This window comes from Lolium rigidum, chromosome 2 (assembly GCF_022539505.1).
Source record: "Lolium rigidum isolate FL_2022 chromosome 2, APGP_CSIRO_Lrig_0.1, whole genome shotgun sequence".
NCBI lineage: Eukaryota > Viridiplantae > Streptophyta > Magnoliopsida > Poales > Poaceae > Lolium > Lolium rigidum.
This window is the reverse complement of record NC_061509.1, coordinates 195,606,714-195,619,741: the sequence shown is the minus strand read 5'-3', so window position 1 is coordinate 195,619,741 and position 13,028 is coordinate 195,606,714. Positions and strand designations below refer to the sequence as shown.

Below are 13,028 nucleotides of genomic sequence, written 5' to 3'. Positions count from 1 at the left end.
TGGAGAAGAAGCTTCCCGCGTTTGCTCCATACATTATGAAGCTCATTGAGGACACTTGGGTTGATAGTTATGAGAGCACCCTCATTCACTCTATTACTCTCAGTATCACATCCCATGAAGTGAAGGTTTTGAGGACCAAGCGCCACAACTCTCCAATAGAAGATGTTACACCCATGGATGAGAAGCCACCAAGCTGGGCTTCTAAGCTTGCTCGCCGCATGAGACAGATTTTGCCTCACCTCTGCAGTCAACCACCGTCAGTATCAGCAGCATGCAGAAGCCAAGAAGTCTCGGGTTCGTCAGAAGAGCATCATGAGGGCTCTTGCGGTGGACGTGTCTCCTCCCGGATCCGAGGAGAGCATCACTCCGGAGGCGGAGTGGGTCTCTCAGCATGGCTTGCCTCTCCCTCCAGATGGACTTGAGATCGAGTCTCCTCCGCACACTCCTCCCTACCCCGACGCTACATCGAACCTCCCTCCCGGCTGGGCTAATGCCGACCCTTGGGATGTGTAGTTTCTCCTTTCCCTTTTTGGTGCCTTGGTGCCAAAGGGGGAGAGCGAGAACCTTATTAGGTTGCTCTCCATTGGGTATTTGCATGGGGGGGTCACAAGCTCGTGTTTGGCTTTGGTTTTTATCGCTTGTGATTCTATTTATCTTGTGGTGTCGAACTATGTCCTAGTTTATTTGGCTTGTAAACTCTATCTATGTGTTTGGAACCTTATCTATGTGTATGGTAAACTCCGTATGTGAGTCTTCCATGGTTATCTATGTGTGCATGATCTTATTATCCATATGCTTATCACTATATTGTATTGTGCATGATCTTATTGCTAACCCATGGAAGACGGTTGCAAGATATAGGGGGCTTCTTTTGTACCAATGCCCATATCTAGGGGAGCTCCTCTACATCTTGCACATTGTTGGTTTACATACTTCATTCATTGCAAATACTTGTGTTGTCATCAAACACCAAAAGGGGGAGATTGAAAGAACATTTCCCGCCCTTTTGGGTTTTGTGTGTTTGATGTCAACACTAGGTATATATTTATGTGTGTTGATGTAGACAGGTACAAGTGTTCGGAATATATTTTTGCTCAGCGAGATGGTGCGCCGATTCGATGATCCGAAGGGTTTTTATCTCCGGCGGAAGTTCCGGCCCCTGCGGGCGGAACTTCCGCCTGGTATGTTTTGCGAAGCCTGTCGGCGCAGTTTTGTTTGCTTGTTTTTGTTCCCTGGCCGGAAGTTCCGGCGCGAGTGGCCGGAAGTTCCGGTCAGCGGAACTTCCGCCCAACTTCCGGGCAAGTTTCGGAAATGTGGAATTGTGGCTCGAGTATAGTCCGAGTAAGGTTTTCGGGCAATTCGGAACTTGGCCGGAACTCGGTCACCGGAAGTTCCGCCCTAGTTCCGCCCAATCTTTTGTTGACCAGGTCATCTGACGAAGAATCTTCCTGGCGCAAGTTCCGGCTCCCCTGGCCGGTACTTCCGGTGCCAGCCGGAACTTCCGGTGTTAGTGGATTTCGCCACAACGGTCAGATCTGAGAGCTCCAATCATATAAATAGCTCTCTTCTCCATTGGGACAAGTTGCTCAATCATTGCAAGAAAAATCTGCCAAGCTTCACCACCATTAGAGCCACCTCAAGAACACAAGATTTGCAAGATCTCGTTCCTCCCCCAACCAAAACTCTTGATCTTTGGAGATTCGAAGGAGAAGACACCGATCTACATCCTCACCGAAGCGTTCTTCATTTCCCCCTCATTTGTTTGAGGGATCTCATGCTAGTGTTCCTATTTGGTTCCCTAGTTGATTTGTTGTTGATGTGTTGTTGTTGATTGTTGTATTGTTACAGATTTGGGAGCCTCCAATTCAGTTGTGGATGTGTGCCCCAAGAACCTTGTAAAGGCCCGGTTTCCGCCTCGAGGAAATCCCTTAGTGGACGTGGGCTAGGCCTTTGTGGCGTTGCTCACCGGAGATCTTGCAAAGGAAGGGAACTACGTGAATCATCTCCGTGTCATCGCGTGCTCCACTCTCGGTTACCTCTATCCTATTCTATATCTTATATTGCGTAGCGATATCTTGCTTAGTTGCTTATCTTGTCATATAGGTAAATTCACTTAGTTGCATATCTAGAGAATTTACCTTTGTGTCAAGCCTAAATTGAAAAAGAACTAAAAATTGGTTAGCACCTATTCACCCCCCCCCCCTCTAGATACGGCATACGATCCTTTCAATTACACCGGATCAAATGTCACAAAATGACATCACCACACCATCAATACAGTGAGGCACCAGCCCAAATTTTCACAATTTTCACAAAATGAAAATCAGAGTAGAGATGGTCGATCTGTACAAGAGGGCAAGATGTAGAGGTGGTCTGGATTGGCTGCGGACAAGGTGTCGACCGGCGGCGGGCGGGCGAGATGTCGACCGGCGGGTTGGAGGCGGAGCTCGAGGCCTTCAGGGCTTCAGGAAGAGACGGAGCTCAACGCCGTCGTCGGATGGGGGCGAGATGTCAACCGTTGGCGGCGTATCGAAGAACTTCTCGCAACGTCGGTTGGAGATGCGTCGGCGAGGTGCGACTGCAAGAGGCGGCTACGAGCGGCGGGGTCGGGGGGCGGCTACGAGCGGCGGGGTCGGGGGGCGGCTGCGCCGATTGGTAGGTGGTGGTGGAGCGCCGGGGGCGGGGGCGGCTGCGCCGATGATTAGGCGGCGGTGGAGCGGCGGCAGCACATCGATTCCAGTTTTCTCGATGGGGGACGGGAGAGGCCGAGGCCCGAGGGTGCTCGATGTTTTTTTTCTTCTTCTATTCTATATATTTCTGCACTCAATCGTTTTCCATGTGGAAGGGCAATCTGTCGTAAATCATACCAAATTGGAGGGCAATTTGATGTACCGCTTCAGTTCCCTCACGCAGAAGCTCGGGAAACTGGTCTCCACCAGTTTCTAGATTTGCACTGAGAGTTGGCTTCTCGGTGAAAATAAGCCCAGGTTAAGCTAGAGACTTCTTTTGGGCTTCTCTTGTTTGGTACCTAGAAGCAGCTCTAGAAGCCCAAAAGAAATGACCCATAACGAGTTGCGAAACCTTCAGACAGACGAAGCTGCACGTAAAGCAGCATACATACTTATATCATTGTTTCTCCTCTACAGCATCACCGGATCCTTGGCGCAATGGTAGCGCGTCTGACTCCAGATCAGAAGGTTGCGTGTTCGATTCACGTAGGGTTCAATCCCTTGAATTGATTCCGGTTCCTTTTTTCCATTTTTCATTTCACACGCCTTCCCCGTCCAAGGAGAGCAAGTCGATTCGTTCTGTGAATCTCTTTTTTTTTGAAGGAATTCGTACTGTAATAACGTATAGCAAAACTGCAGTGTTTTTACGCAACTGCTTACTGGTTACTGCCACTGCCACTCGTCTTCAAGCTCCCGCTCATCTGGCCTCTGGGCCATACTGGCCGAGGCCTCTAATCCGCTCCGGGCCAGCCGAGGGTAGTAGCGGGCTCGCCAATCTGAACACCTCGGGCCAGAGCCCAGAGGCAGACAGCAGCTCTGCCTTGTCTCAAAAAACAAAAAAGTTAGCAGCTCTGCCTGTTGTTTTATCAGACATTAACTTTTCTACTCCCTCGGATTCATATTAATTGACTTTAATATGGATGTATCTAGAACTAAAATCTGTCTAGATACATCCATATTAGAGTCAATTAATATGAACCGAAGGGAGTAGCTGCATGCGTGCTGTTGTATGATGTTTCTTTTGTTCCATTAGTTTTTTTTAGCAAGAACCGAAGCTCTATATTAATCAAACGCCAGCATTACATGAAGAACTCGACCCTCCCCCTCCTGCACACGCCAATGGCGTGCCGATGCTGCCACTTATTTATTTACGTATCAATGCCAAAACCGCCGGGACAAGAACTTAGTATCCATACAATCAGCGAGTAGATCAAAGTCACCGACCTCGGCTGGGGAGAGCCAACGACCTCGATCTTGAAGGATCTATGGCCAGAGAAGAAGATGAGGATGGGTTGATCACACGTTACACCAACCTCCACACGCCTCCATGGACTTATTTTTATTCCCTTTTCCGCTTATTTGATTTTTGTAGTAGTTTTGCATTGTTCCATATGAGAGAAGATTCGCGCCGGAGGAGGAAGACCTCCCTTCGTGCACACTAGTCAAGAGGAAGAAGAAATGACGCAAACTGAAGATTTTAGGAGCAACTGTCGGGCTGGATCCTAGAGCGGCCACCATCCAACCATAGGAGTCGAAGGATGACACACTATTAATCCTTTTCTAAAACCTCAACATGCACTTAGAGAAAGTTTAAATGTAGAGGTAACTGTTGATTATAAGCCATTGTCTTGTCATCTATAGCCGGCTTATAACAAACATGTATAAAATGTACTGCTCATCCCGATCCTTAATAAGTGGCATGATTTAGTTCAACACATATTTGTTATAATACGGATCGGGGAGTACTTAATTGATACATGACAACCAACTTCAATATAATAGTATAAATCACTAAGTTGCATATGGTGATGATGATTAGCTTCCAAAATATCATATGTATAACTAAGTTAATGTAGTACAATTATTTTCTTACATAGACGCAATTGGAAAGAACTTTATTTCTTTGAAGCTCTTTATTACCTTAGCATGATCTATGCTTATATAGTTATGAATATCCCTGATAAACTCATAAATTTTCTTAGAATTACTCAATTAACTTTTATAGGGCACCATATTATCTTTTGAAACGTCTTAATTTAGTCACTCTAGCGATTGGACCATGATTGGGCATGTGCTCGTGCATATAGTGAAGCCTAGGTGGTCATACAGATAGGTGAAAATCACATAATAGCTTATTTACATGCTATTCTTCCTCTCTGCAACAAAATGAAGCTTCTGTCCATACCAAGATGCACCAATCATGAATACTTGATAAATTCGCGCCTTTGCTATACCAACGCACTATTTTAAAAAAAAATTGGGAACAGCGCCGAAGGGCCTAGGTGCTTCTCATTAAAACAGCGGTGCAGTAGAAATTACAAAGAGGTCCACAAGAACTATTGCTATTACAAACCAGACACAAATGCAAATAGAACCATAAAGAAAAGAGCAGAAACACAATCTTGTCCTTTGTAACCGCTCGAATGGTGACCAAGGATTACTCTCTCTCTCTCTCTCTCTCTACGGCACGTTGAGTCGACTAAACTTGGGCCATCAAGGATGATCTCCAAGAAATTGCAGCAACTCAAACTCCCTGCATCTCCCTAGCATCACCAGCAGCACCAGCCTTCCACGGCATCGTTCCGCCACCATGGTGGCCCGGAGGAGGAAGACGAACCCTGCCAGAGATGCCGGCGGTGCCACCACTCCTTATTGTCGTTTCCGACCAATGGAGCACTGCAAGGAAGAGATTCGCCATCAAACGTCGCCGGAGTCGGTCCCGAGGCACTCAAACTAACTGCATGACACCAAAACCAAGCACCGGGCTAAACACTAGAGACCTGCTACTGTACAGGGGTGGACCCTCGCCTTACTCGCCGCTGACCAGCACCGGAGAGGAGAGGGGAGGGGCCTGCTGGCCCCGGATCTGGAGATCTCGAGGAAGAGCGGTCGGGGAGAGGAAGAACGGTTCGCGGGGAGGTACCAACACACTATTAATCATTTTCTAAAACCTGAACATGCACTTAGAGCATGTTTAATTGTAGAGCTAAATGCTAACTATAACCCATCGTCCTATCATCTATAACCAGCTTATAGCAAACATGTATAAAATATATTGCTCATTTCGATCCGTAATAAGTGTTATGATTTAATTCAACGCATGTTATTGATGGGTTCGATGCATGGAAAACAAAAAAATTCTACCATGAACATGAACAAAAACCAAGATCCAATCTAGGAAGAAGCAAGATCTAATCTACCAAGATCGAAGCAACGAGAAGATTGCGAGACTAACCCTCGAAGATTCCAAATCCTACGAGATTAGATCTCGTTGTTGATGTAGTCGATCGTCCAGTGCTGCAATCCGGCAGCACTTCCGTACTCAGTCGTGCGTACGGAGTCGATGAAGCCCGTCCTCTCTCCGTTCCAGCGGGCAGCGGAGGTGTGGTAGATCTCCACGGAATCCCAGCAGCACGACGGCGTGGTGGTGGTGGTGGTGGTGGAGAAAAGTTGCAGGGCTTCGCCAAGCCGGAGCAGACTAGCGGTGGAGGAGAGAGATCGGCGGCTAGGGTTTTTGGGAGAGGGAACCTTTATCTCTTATTTAAACCATTCAAATCTAGAGATAGATCTTATCTCTAATTTAAATCACTTAAATCTTATCTCTAAGGGGCTGGCCGACTTGGACCCACATGTCATAGTGTGCCTAGCCCACTAGGCCATGTAGCACTCATTTGGCCCCTCCCGGGTGGTGGGCCCACCTGTGGTCCTCTAGAACCTTCTAGAAGCTTCGGTCAAAACACCGAAATTTTTCTCGAACCCTGGAAGATGACTTCCATTATATGAATCTTATTCTCCGGACCATTCCGGACCTCCTCGTGATGTCATGGATCCCATCCAAGACTCCGAACAAACTTCGTCTCCATCTCATATTCCGAATCTACTTATGCGACATCGAACCTTAAGCGCGTCACCCTATGGTTCGTGAACTATGCAGACATGGTAGAGACTCCTCTCCGACCAATAACCAACAGCGGGATATGGAGATCCATAATGTCTCCCACACATTCAGCGATAACTTAGTGATCGATTGAACCATTTACATACGATACCGATTCCCTTTGTCACGCGATAATTTACTTGTCCGAGGTTCGATCATCGGTATCTCCATACCTAGTTCAACCTCGTTACCGACAAGTACTCTTTACTCGTACCATGGTATGTCATCTCTTGTGACCCAGTCACATGCTTGCAAGCTAATTAGACGGCATTCCACCGAGAGGGCCCGAGTATATCTATCCGTCATCGGGATGGACAAATCCCACTATTGATCCATATGCCTCAACTCACACTTTCCAAATACTTAATCCCATCTTTATAACCACCCATTTACGCAATGGCGTTTGCTGTAATCAAAGCATCCTTCCGGTGTAAGTGATTTACATGATCTCATGGTCGAAGGACTAGGTAACTATGTATCGAAAGCTTATAGCAAGTTGAACTAAATGACTTGATCTCATGCTACGCTTATTTGGGTGTGTGTCCATTATATCATTCATCCAATGACATAACCTTGTTATTAACTAGGTGATACCCCGCGCGTTGCTGCGGCAATGAAAGATGATTTTCACATACAAAAAAATAGTAGTGTCAATCGTGAAAAAATCATTTGTGCAAGAGATTGCTAACGATTCGTAATAGATAGAATCTCTTTGTTTTGCTAAAGATTAATGCAAAGAAACGTAATGTCTATTAGTGCAAGCGATTTTTTAAGTAAGGCAGTGCAAGCGAAGTTTAATCGGCTCCAGTGCACATTAATGCATTTGTAAAAATGAAAGTTGATAGGCCACATGTAAATTACATTCTGAGATCATCTTGCATGTTTTTTATATAGGTCAAATAGAAATGACCATTCTTAACTGAAATTGAGCAAAGTTAAAAGGTGTCACATGGATTGGGAAAAAGACAATGATAACAGATAACTCCATACTCTTTTGATTGAACTGCAGTTTGCCTTGTCGATTATCTTGGACCAACGAGAGGGATGGCATTGGCACTGCTCTTCCTAGTCCTGCACTCTTAAGTCCTTCTAAATGATTACTATCCTAGAAATACCACTAAATCTTATGAAAATTTACAATAATGTTGCAGGATGTAGCATCAGGTAGCTCTTTATTTCATTAGAGCACACGAAGATATTTCATGCAGTATCTGGTTGCCAGTTTCAGAACTTCCACCAGTGATGTTGTTTACACTTCAACATGCATGCATTCAAATATAATAGATCGGATGCCACTTTGCCACTCCTTGATCAAATCCCATCAATGTCGGATGTTCTGATTTGTCCAAGCACTGTCTGTACTCTGTAGCATGCATATGTAATAACACCACAAGCAAATTAATTTCAGAATGCTGGGAGCTTGCCAATCCAAAATTATTGTGTGGGATATCAGTGTTATTGAAGAATCAAAACTAATAACATTGATCGAAAGCAATTCTGTTGTGGGGTAGAATTTAGAGGAAGTCTACAGAAGGTGCTCACCAGGCGAGGCAGTCTGCTGGTGGCATTCAGCCCAGCACACGCGGTCAGGTTGCAGACATGTTTACGCCAAAGATTTCACTTGGACCTGATAGGATATAATTTGCCAGAACACCAGCAGGAAGAACACACACATGATGCATCTGATTTAGACACATATAACAGGTTGTCCGAGTCGTCCTGTGGCAAGAAGACGCATGACCTAGCAACATATACCATTACCAGCTGCCAGGAAGTAGCAATCACTTTGCCAGTACTGTGAGAAGAATGACACAGGCGCCCAAGAGGAACAATGACATGGGGAGCAAGATGAGAAGAAAGTAGGCAGAAAGAGCTTCTTATAGATGAGCAAAGGCGCAGAGCAGATGGATGGTCCTGGAAGCCAAGGCGGCAACCAAGTCATTAAGCCAACCATGTCCTTGCCGTTAATGTATTAATTATGGAGGAATGAGAAGAGTTGTAGAAGTTGTTTAGTCCAGGAGTCGAAGGTGTGACGCCGTGATCTTTTCAGCTAGCCAGACAATTTATTTTCTGAGCTACATGAGAACACGAAGGAAATTGCTTCGGAAGAGAGTTAAGCGTACGCCTGTGGCTTACCAACAAAATTAGTGACGTGGATGCTTTGCATGTCAAGCTTGCAAACATTAAATGACTATAGTGGGGATCAACTTTATAGATATTATAGATAACTGTTGGAGATATGCCCAAGAGGCAATAATAAATGGTTATTATATATCTTTGTGTTTATGATAATGTTCACATACCATGCTATAAATTGTATTAACCGAAACATTGATACATGTGTGTTATGTAAACAACAAGGAGTCCCTAGTAAGCCTCTTGTATAACTAGCTTGTTGATTAATATATGGTCATTGTTTCGTGATCATGAACATTGGATGTTATTAATAACAAGGTTATGTCATTAATGAATGATGTAATGGACACACCCAATTAAGCGTAGCATAAGACCACGTAATTAAGTTATTTGCTATAAGCTTTTCGATACATAGTTACCTAGTCCTTTCGACCATGAGATCATGTAAATCACTTATACCGGAAAAGTACTTTGATTACATCAAACGCCACTACGTAAATGGGTGGTTATAAAGGTGGGATTAAGTATCCGGAAAGTATGAGTTGAGGCATATGGATCAACAGTGGGATTTGTCCATCCCGATGACGGATAGATATACTCTGGGCCCTCTCGGTGGAATGTCGTCTAAATAGCTTGCAAGCATATGAATGGTTGATGCGCGTAGTCGACACATCCGTTGGGAACCCCAAGAGGAAGGTGTGATGCGCACAGCAGTAAGTTTTCCCTCAGTAAGAAACCAAGGTTATCGAACCAGTAGGAGTCAAGGAACACGTGAAGGTTGTTGGTGGCGGAGTGTAGTGCGGCGCAACACCGGGGATTCCGGCGCCAACGTGGAACCCGCACAACACAATCAAAGTACTTTGCCCCAACGTAACAGTGAGGTTGTCAATCTCACCGGCTTGCTATAAACAAAGGATTAGATGTATAGTGTGGATGATGATGTTTGTTTGCAAAGAACAGTAAAGAACAATTGCAGTAGATTGTACTTCAGATGTAAAGAATTGGACCGGGGTCCACAGTTCACTAGTGGTGTCTCCCCCATAAGATAGACAGATGTTGGGTGAACAAATTACAGTTGGGCAATTGATAAATAAAGAAGGCATAACAATGCACATACATATATCATGATGAGTACTATGAGATTTAATCAGGGCATTACGACCAAGTACATAGACCGCTATCCAACATGCATCTATGCCTAAAAAGTCCACCTTCGAGTTATCATCCGAACCCCCTCCGATATTAAGTTGCAAACAACAGACAATTGCATTAAGTATGGTGCGTAATGTAATCAACACAAATATCCTTAGACAAAGCATCGATGTTTTATCCCTAGTGGCAACAGCACATCCACAACCTTAGAGGTTGCTCACTCCCCCAGATTCAATGGAGGCATGAACCCACTATCGAGCATAAATACTCCCTCTTGGAGTTACAAGTATCAACTTGGCCAGAGCCTCTACTAGCAACGGAGAGCATGCAAGAACATAAACAACATATATGATAGATTGATAATCAACTTGACATAGTATTCAATATTCATCGGATCCCAACAAACACAACATGTAGGATTACAAATAGATGATCTTGATCATGATAGGCAGCTCACAAGATCTAACATGATAGCACAATGAGGAGAAGACAACCATCTAGCTACTGCTATGGACCCATAGTCCGAGGGTGAACTACTCACACATCGATCCGGAGGCGATCATGGTGATGAAGAGACCTCGGGAGATGATTCCCCTCTCCGGCAGGGGTGCCGGAGGCGATCTCCGAATCCCCGAGATGGGATTGGCGGCGGGCGTCCGATACGTCTCCGACGTATCGATAATTTCTTATGTTCCATGCCACATTATTGATGATATCTACATGTTTTGTACACATTATATGTCATATTTATGCGTTTTCCGGAACTAACCTATTGACGAGATGCCGAAGGGCCGGTTCTGTTTTACTTGCTGTTTTTGGTTTCAGAAATCCTAGTAAGGAAATATTCTCGGAATTGGACGAAATCAACGCCCAGGTTCCTATTTTTCCCGGAAGCATCCAGAACACCCGAGAGCCGCCAGAGAGGGGACACAGGCCCCCCAGATGATAGGCCGGCGCGGCCCAGGGGTGGCCCGCGCCCCCCTGTGGTGACACCGCCTCGTTGACCCTCCGACGCCGCCTCTTCGCCTATTTAAGCCCCCTCGACCTAAAACCTCGATACGAAAAAGCCACGGTACGAGAAACCTTCCAGAGCCGCCGCCATTGCGAAGCCAAGATCTGGGGGACAGGGAGTCTCTGTTCCGGCACGCCGCCGGGACGGGGAAGTGCCCCGGAAGGCTCCTCCATCGACACCACCGCCATCTCCATCAACGCTGCTGTCTCCCATGAGGAGGGAGTAGTTCTCCATCGAGGCTCGGGGCTGTACCGGTAGCTATGTGGTTAATCTCTCTCCTATGTACTTCAATACAATAATCTCATGAGCTGCCTTACATGATTGAGATTCATATGATGATGCTTGTAATCTAGATGTCATTATGCTAGTCAAGTGGGTTTTACTTATGTGATCTCCGGAGACTCCTTGTCCCACGTGTGTAAAGGTGACAGTGTGAGCACCGTGTGGGTCTCTTAGGATATATTTCACAGAATACTTATTCACTGTTATGAATGGCATAGTGAAGTGCTTATTTATATCCCTTTATGATTGCAATGTGTTTTGTATCACAATATATCTATGTGCTACTCTAGTGATATTATTAAAGTAGTTTTATTCCTCCTGCACGGTGTAATGGTGACAGTGTGTGCATCCGTGTTAGTACTTGGCGTAGGCTATGATTATGATCTCTTGTAGATTATGAAGTTAACTATTGCTATGATGGTATTGATGTGATCTATTCCTCCTACATGATGTGAAGGTGACAGTGTGCATGCTATGTTAGTACTTGGTTTAGTCGTGTTGATCTTTCATGCACTCTAAGGTTATTTAAATATGAACATTGAATTGTGGAGCTTGTTAACTTCGGCATTGAGGGTTCGTGTAATCCTACGCAATGTGTTCATCATCCAACAAGAGAGTGTAGAGTATGCATTTATCTATTCTGTTACGTGATCAATGTTGAGAGTGTCCACTAGTGAAAGTGTAATCCCTAGGCCTTGTTCCTAAATACTGCTATCGCACTGTTTTACTGCGTTACTACTGCTGCGTTACTACTGTTTGTTTACTGTCCTGGGCAAAGCACTTTTCTGGTGCCGTTGCTACTGCTCGCATTTATTCATACCACCTGTATTTCACTATCTCTTCGCCAAACTAGTGCACCTATTAGGTGTGTTGGGGACACAAGAGACTTCTTGCTTTGTTGTTGCAGGGTTGCATGAGGGGGATATCTTTGACCTCTTCCTCCCTGAGTTCGATAAACCTTGGGTGATCCACTTAAGGGAAACTTGCTGCTGTTCTACAAACCTCTGCTCTTGGAGGCCCAACACTGTCTACAAGAATAGAAGCTCCCGTAGACATCAAGCTATTTTCTGGCGCCGTTGCCGGGGAGGAAAGGTAAAAGGCACTCATACTCCGGTCCCAGGTTAAGTACTTTTCTGTTGCCGTTGTGTGTGTGCTCGAAGCTATTTCCTTTAGATCCTGCAATTGCATCTTTTTGTTTCTTGTTTACACTAGTTTGGCATAATGGACAACAATGAGCTTCTTATTCTATTTCCTGATTTAAGACATGGATGGTTTGATGCGAAAATTAAAAAACCCATGGAACATATTAGTATGAACACTTTGAATACCATTGTTGCTAATGATATAGAAAGTTCTAAGCTTGGGGAAGCTGGTTTCGATGAGCATGATCTTTTTAGTCCCCCAAGCATTGAGGAGAAAATTTACTTTGATGATACTTTGCCCCCTATTTATGATGATTATAATGATAGTAGTCTTTTGGTGCCACCTACTATGGAGAGTGAATTTTATTGTGATTATACTATGCCTCCTATATTTGATGATGAGAATAATAATGATAGTTACTTTGTTGAATTTGCTCCCACTACAATTAATAAGAATGACTATGCCTATGTTGGGAGTAGTAATAATTTTATGCATGAGACTCATGATAAGAATGCTTTATGTGATAGTTATATTGTTGAGTTTGCTCATGTTGCTACTGAAAGTTATTATGAGAGAGGAAAATATGGTTGTAGAAATTTTCATGTTACTAAAATGCCTCTCTATGTGCTGAAATTTT

General features: G+C 44.7%; 1 non-coding gene across 1 annotated transcript; it reads left to right on the top strand.

Moving 5' to 3' along the window:
• The first annotated feature begins 3,153 nt into the window (after positions 1 to 3,153).
• On the top strand, positions 3,154 to 3,225 carry TRNAW-CCA. Its single transcript has one exon. It is a non-coding gene; the product is annotated as a tRNA-Trp (tRNA).
• The last annotated feature ends 9,803 nt before the right edge of the window (positions 3,226 to 13,028 follow it).